This window comes from Anastrepha ludens, chromosome 4 (assembly GCF_028408465.1).
Source record: "Anastrepha ludens isolate Willacy chromosome 4, idAnaLude1.1, whole genome shotgun sequence".
Lineage (NCBI taxonomy): Eukaryota > Metazoa > Arthropoda > Insecta > Diptera > Tephritidae > Anastrepha > Anastrepha ludens.
In genome coordinates, this window is record NC_071500.1 from 36,882,469 (window position 1) to 36,888,677 (window position 6,209).

Genomic DNA, 6,209 nt, shown 5'->3' on the forward strand with positions numbered 1-6,209 from the left:
TTTAGTAAGCTCTCTGGAGTTTCAAATAACTCGCTCGGGAAAAATCCTGAAAAATCTCTGTCAAATGATGAGTTAAAAAAAAGTTTAAATGTTAAAACGAACTGAAATATTTCATTTTAAAACACTCCGAACCAAAATTTTCTCATTGAATAAATCTCTTAACCGTTAATTTCTTTTCAAAATATTTTCAGCTCACTTTTTATTATATTTGAGGCTACAAAGAAACTAATTTCCAGGTAAATGCACCACAATTTCTAAAATACTTGGGTTACTTCATATGGAATCGCTTATTTATCAATTAGCAACACTGGTGCAAGCTGATATTTTCCAGCAAATGTGCGTTTGAAATTCGTTTTCATATTTACTTTTTAACTCATTATAGTTGAAATTGTTCAGTTTACCTGCGCTTTCTCTCTTTTTTTTCCTCTTTTTCATTTTACGCTTTAACTGCTTCCATTTGGCATGTGGTTTTGTGTTATGGCACGCTCTTTGTTTTCGGCTGACAAAGAGTGCCACCGTTACTTGCGGAAAATGCCATTCACAGTTACCAGCGAGACGGGAACATTTGTTTAAAGTGTTTTGTTGTTTTGCCATTTCGTTGTCGCTGTTTTTGCATCCACAAACCCTGTTGCAACCACAACAGGCGTTGCCACCGGTGCGCTCGCTGGTGGGCCTGTCTGGTTATGTGTGTGCATGTGCGACAAAGATTTATGTAGTGCTCATTTGGTAGTGCGCAGCTTGGCTACGGTTGTCACTAAATTACCTTTTTTGTTGTAATTATTATATGTAATAGGTCTATTTATAAGTTCGTGCGGTTTTACAACAGATGGCGTAACTTGATTATTATTCCAACGATCCACATTTCCAAACATTCATTGGAGAGCTACTGTCGTAAGGCACAAACGTCAGTATAAGTTTTTTATTTGAAGCGTAAACAACAATATTTTTACCACACTTGAAAATGTCGAATTTCGTGCCAAATAATGTGTTTTTGCGGGGAATTCTTCTTCATTATTTTAATATGAAGAAAAAAGCAGCCGAAAGTCATCGTATCTTGGTGGAAGTTTATGGTGAGCATGCTCTATCTGAGCGAACGTGCCAGAAGTGGTTTGCACGCTTTAAAAGTGGTGATTTTGGCTTGGAAGACGAAGAACGCGAGGGTGCGCCGCCAAAGTTCATGGATACCGAATTGGAGGAATTGCTCGATCAAGATCCGGCTCAAACGCAAGAAGAGGTTGCAAAAACTTTGGGAGTTGATCAATCAACCATTTCCAAACGTTTAAAAGCCATGGGAATGATCCGAAAGGTAGGCCATTGGGTGCCGTATGAATTGAAGCCAAGAGACGTTGAACGCCGTTTTATGGCATGCGAACAACTGCTTCAACGGCACAAAAGAAAGGGTTTTTTGCATCGAATTGTGACTGGCGATGAAAAGTGGGTCCATTACGACAATCCAAAACGTCGGGCAACGTATGGATACCCTGGCCATGCTTCAACATCGACGTCGGCGCAGAATATTCATGGCCTGAAGGTTATGCTGTGTATCTGGTGGGACCAGCTGGGTGTTGTGTATTATGAGCTACTGAAACCGAATGAAACGATTACGGGGGATGTCTACCGACGACAATTGATGCGTTTGAGCCGAGCACTGCGAGAAAAACGGCCGCAATACGCCGATAGACACGACAAAGTTATTTTGCAACATGACAATGCTCGGCCACATGTTGCACAAGTGGTCAAAACATACTTAGAAACGCTCAAATGGGATGTCCTACCCCACCCGCCGTATAGTCCAGACCTTGCGCCATCCGATTACTATCTCTTCCGATCGATGCAACATGGCCTGGCTGACCAGCACTTCCGTAATTACGATGAAGTCAAAAAATGGATCGATTCGTGGATTGCGGCAAAACCGACCGAATTTTTCACAAAGGGAATCCGTGAATTGCCAGAAAGATGGGAAAAAGTAGTAGTAAGCGATGGACAATATTTTGAATATTAAATTTGCAACCATTTTACGTCAATAAAGTTTCAAATTTCGAAAAAAAACCGCACGAACTTATTCATAGTCCTATTACATACACACTTCAAAGCGCCATAAAGAGCGTCGACATTGGGAAAAATTTTGAGCACACACACTGCATATTCATATACCTACATATGTGTGTATGTATTGTACATACATACATATATGCAATAAATGTTGTACCAGCTTCGGCCCGTAAGCATCATTTACAAATAACTTTAAAATGAAATTTTTTTTGTATTTAAATTAATTTAAATAAATATTTATGTTCTACCTACACAAGTGCATACATACATACAAACGTAAATGGTGTGTTGTCAGAGAAGGCGTTGAGTATTAGCGGTGCGATTATGTCCTAACCGACAATTACGCAAATTTAATGGAGCATTAGGGAATTCGGAACAAACAGTTAGAACAATAAATTAATATTTGTATGCGCGTACACACACACAACATTTGCACATGAGAATAGTTTACTATGTATGTATGCATTATTGATTGTGATATTCATACGAATTGCTAAAATATTTTAATTGTGGCCGGTGCCTTAATATGGATCGTTTCACAGCTTTAAAAAAATGCAAGTAGAAGATAAGCACAACAAACTAATTTTTCTTTAATATTTTTAATAGAGAAAATCGTATCAAAATTGTAATCATGCTCTCTGCATTACGCAGTTTTTCATTACATAAATTAAAATTTTTCTCTTCGTATTTTATTCTATTTTTCTATATTCTTTTTGTGTAATTTAATTTTTTTTGCATGTATAAATACGGTTACCGAGAAATCCGCTCTAGATTCTTAAGAAACATCATAAAAGTTCAAGGATTAGCTTGTGTAGGAATAACAGATGCGCTCCCATCGACGCCTCAGGTGGGGCTGGAAGTGATCCTACATATTCCACCTATTGATATATTAGTTAAAGAGATAACAGCCAAATTTGATATCCGGATTAAGGAAACAGGTGTGCTAAAAAAAAACATGCACGGTCATGCATCAGTTCTACAAAAACAGACTATCTGGTGCCCAAGATAGATTTGAACAGATATTATAAAATACGATTATCTGATGGGAAGGACCAGAAAGATAAGAGTCATAGCAGATGATTATGGACACACGGATGGATCGGGAGTACAAGTAAATTAAACACTTAGTTTATTGTTAAAAAATTTTTTTCTTTCCCTTGGATTACCAAGGGCAGCCGGTCTCAGCGGATGAGTTGAAATAATTGGTTCCATTAAAGCGACGCTAGCGTCTAAATACCTACAGTCTTGCCCTAATTTCAGTTACCGCACGATATTAGCGGCGAGACTTCTGCACTTGCAATTGCTCGGCCAGTTCCGCTTATTGTCTTGTATTTGTTTTGTTGTTCCCACGCGCAAGTCTATAAGTGTCTTGTCGGCAGAATGGCCGTATGAGTTAGTAAAGCGGTATTGCACTTTTGCTTGTTGTTACGTGCAAAGCTATAGACCCGTCGTCGGCAAATTTGGTCGAATCGATGTTTTGGCCGGATGAGTGGTTACCTGTGCTAACTTACACTCGAAACAATTAGCCTTGAATTGGGAGCCTTCCCAGACTACACCTTAGTGTAGTGTCTTGCAAGCTGAGATCTACGCTAGAAACCAATAGAAAGTGGTATCTGACTACTAACTGCAGGATCTCCAAAGCGCTCTGGCCAAAACTGAATCTCAAGAGTACAAAATGTCTGCTGGGATTCAATAGATTAACTACCAGCGTTTTCACAGGTGCTATAATTCGTCACTGTTTTATTGGGATCCTAGCCAATAGAACGTGTGTACCTCACAATGACTTCTACAGGAGTCGTGGAGATGAAGAAGAAATTTAGTCGGTGCAACAACTCTTCTATAAATGTACTGCGCTTCAAAGAAGCCGTGCCAAATATCTTGGTGATAATTTCTTTGAAGGCCAGGAAAATTGGTAAAATGTCTTACTAGAGGGACTATTTATCTTCTTAAAAAGATCAAAGGCTGGTTCGTTAGGGGATGGGGATCAACTGCAAGTACAACAATGGACCTTAGGGCCACCTAGTATCTGGCTAACCTAACCTAACCTACTTACTCATGGCAACATCCACTGGCTCTATTACGAAGACTTTCTTCCCATTTCTTGAAGGTACGCAAATATACCGACAACTCTTTGGGATATTATTCGAATTGACACATCTGTTTACTGGCCATGGTCTCAATAAGGCATACTTGAAGCGATTCAAAATCATTGACGAAGACTGGTGCCCGTGTGAACAACTCACGGTGCAGGTATGCATCATCTTTTGCACGACTGCCCACGCTTTCACAATGCACGACAGAGACATGAAACATTCTGTGCACAATATGATATTCCAGCATTTAATTAATTGAAATAATAAACTACTCGAAACGCAGTAAGCGCGTAGAGACCAAGGAAAAAAAAACCAACTTAAGGACTATATTGTTCTGGCCATTTCTGATTAATACTAACCAAATTAGCATGATGTCTAAAACTTAACCGCTTTCGACATTTTCACATTTCTGGTCACGATAGTTTACGCTTCATTTCCACTTTTATTTTCGCATACCTCGATTTAATTCACTATCGCACTGTTAGCTGTGGTTGTCCTTGTCGGTAAATTATCACCTCAAACTATTTAAAAATTAATGTAGAGTTCCTTAACTCGCAAAATAATAAGCATATAAATTAAAAAAAAAAATACATGAATACTACTAATACTGGTATATTTACTTACATAAAATTATATTTGTTTGATATAACTGAAATAAGTTTCCACTAACATTTATGGAATCGATCCCATAGCGATTGGATGTAAAGTATAAAGGAATGAACATAGATATTGACATATACGAGGCGGGTTCCTGAAATGGGGTGAATTTAGATGAAAAAAATATATGTTTATTTATTCATCAATTTCTATTTATCTCCTTCAAAGTAGGCCAGCGTTTTTTCCAATCCTCGAATCAGTTCGGGTATGCACTTTTTTTTATGTCTTTGAGCTCTCTCTGCGATTTGGTTTTTATCTCTTCAAATGTCGCAAAACACCACCCGCCGTCCTCTTATGGGTCTTTTTAATCTTGGGAACAGGAAAAAGTCACAGAAGACCAGATCTGGTGAATACGGTGGCTGAGAACTCCTGCGACGTTGTGGTAAGAGCTCCTGATGCACTACGCCATGGTAATCGAAGAAAAAAGTGAGCAAAACCTTGACATTTGATTGACCTTGGCTTTTTTTTGGTCTTGGCTTTCCTGGAGTCTTGAATGAGACGATTAGGCTTTGGACATCCTCAGCAACTTCTTTAATTGTAATTCGACGATTCTGCGTAACAATTTTCTTCACTTTGTCAACATTTTCATCGGTTGTTGATGTGTGTGGGGCGTCCAGAGCAAACGTCGTTATTTACATCTTCTCGGCCTTCGGTGAAGAGCGTGTATCACATGTAAGTATTTATTTTTACTCAAAGTACTCTCACCGCATGCCACTGTCACCATTTCAAGTGCTTTTAAGTACTTAATTCCATTTTTTGCACAAAATTTGATGCAACTTATTTGATCCATTTTTTTTCGATAGCATAATATTTATGCCTCTCACAAACAAACTAAAACCGTGAACATATCTTCGAGACGAGTGTACTAACAAAAAAAAAAAATAATCAAAAGTCGCATGTGCGTAGCCCGTGAAATTTGAAAATGCATATTATTTTTTTAAAAGATTTAGTTAGAATGATGAGAGGAGTCGATTTAGTTACATCAGTCTATGAGTCTGCCTAATATCTCTGCCATAAATGAAGCTAATAAATATATGCATCACCCTTTATAAAAATTAGCGTAAATATTGCGTGTTTGGCCGAGCTCCTTCGCCTTTTTGTTGTGTGCGTAACTTGAGGCTGTTCCACAAATGGGGATATCTACAATTTTATACCGACCCCACATGGAGAGAGACTTTTACACAGCAGGAATACACTCGTCATAGCCTGTCAAGCGGGTTCGCTGTTCGATGAACCTTTTCTACCATTTGGTGTTTCATTATGCGCACAGTGGGTTTCAAATCCCTGCCGCACCAAATGGTAGTCACGCAAAAATTTTTTTTACTACGAGGGCTGTGCCATAATCATACAATTATGAAATGATTGTCTTCCGGTACGAAAAAACTCCAATTCTACAACTCCTTTGTT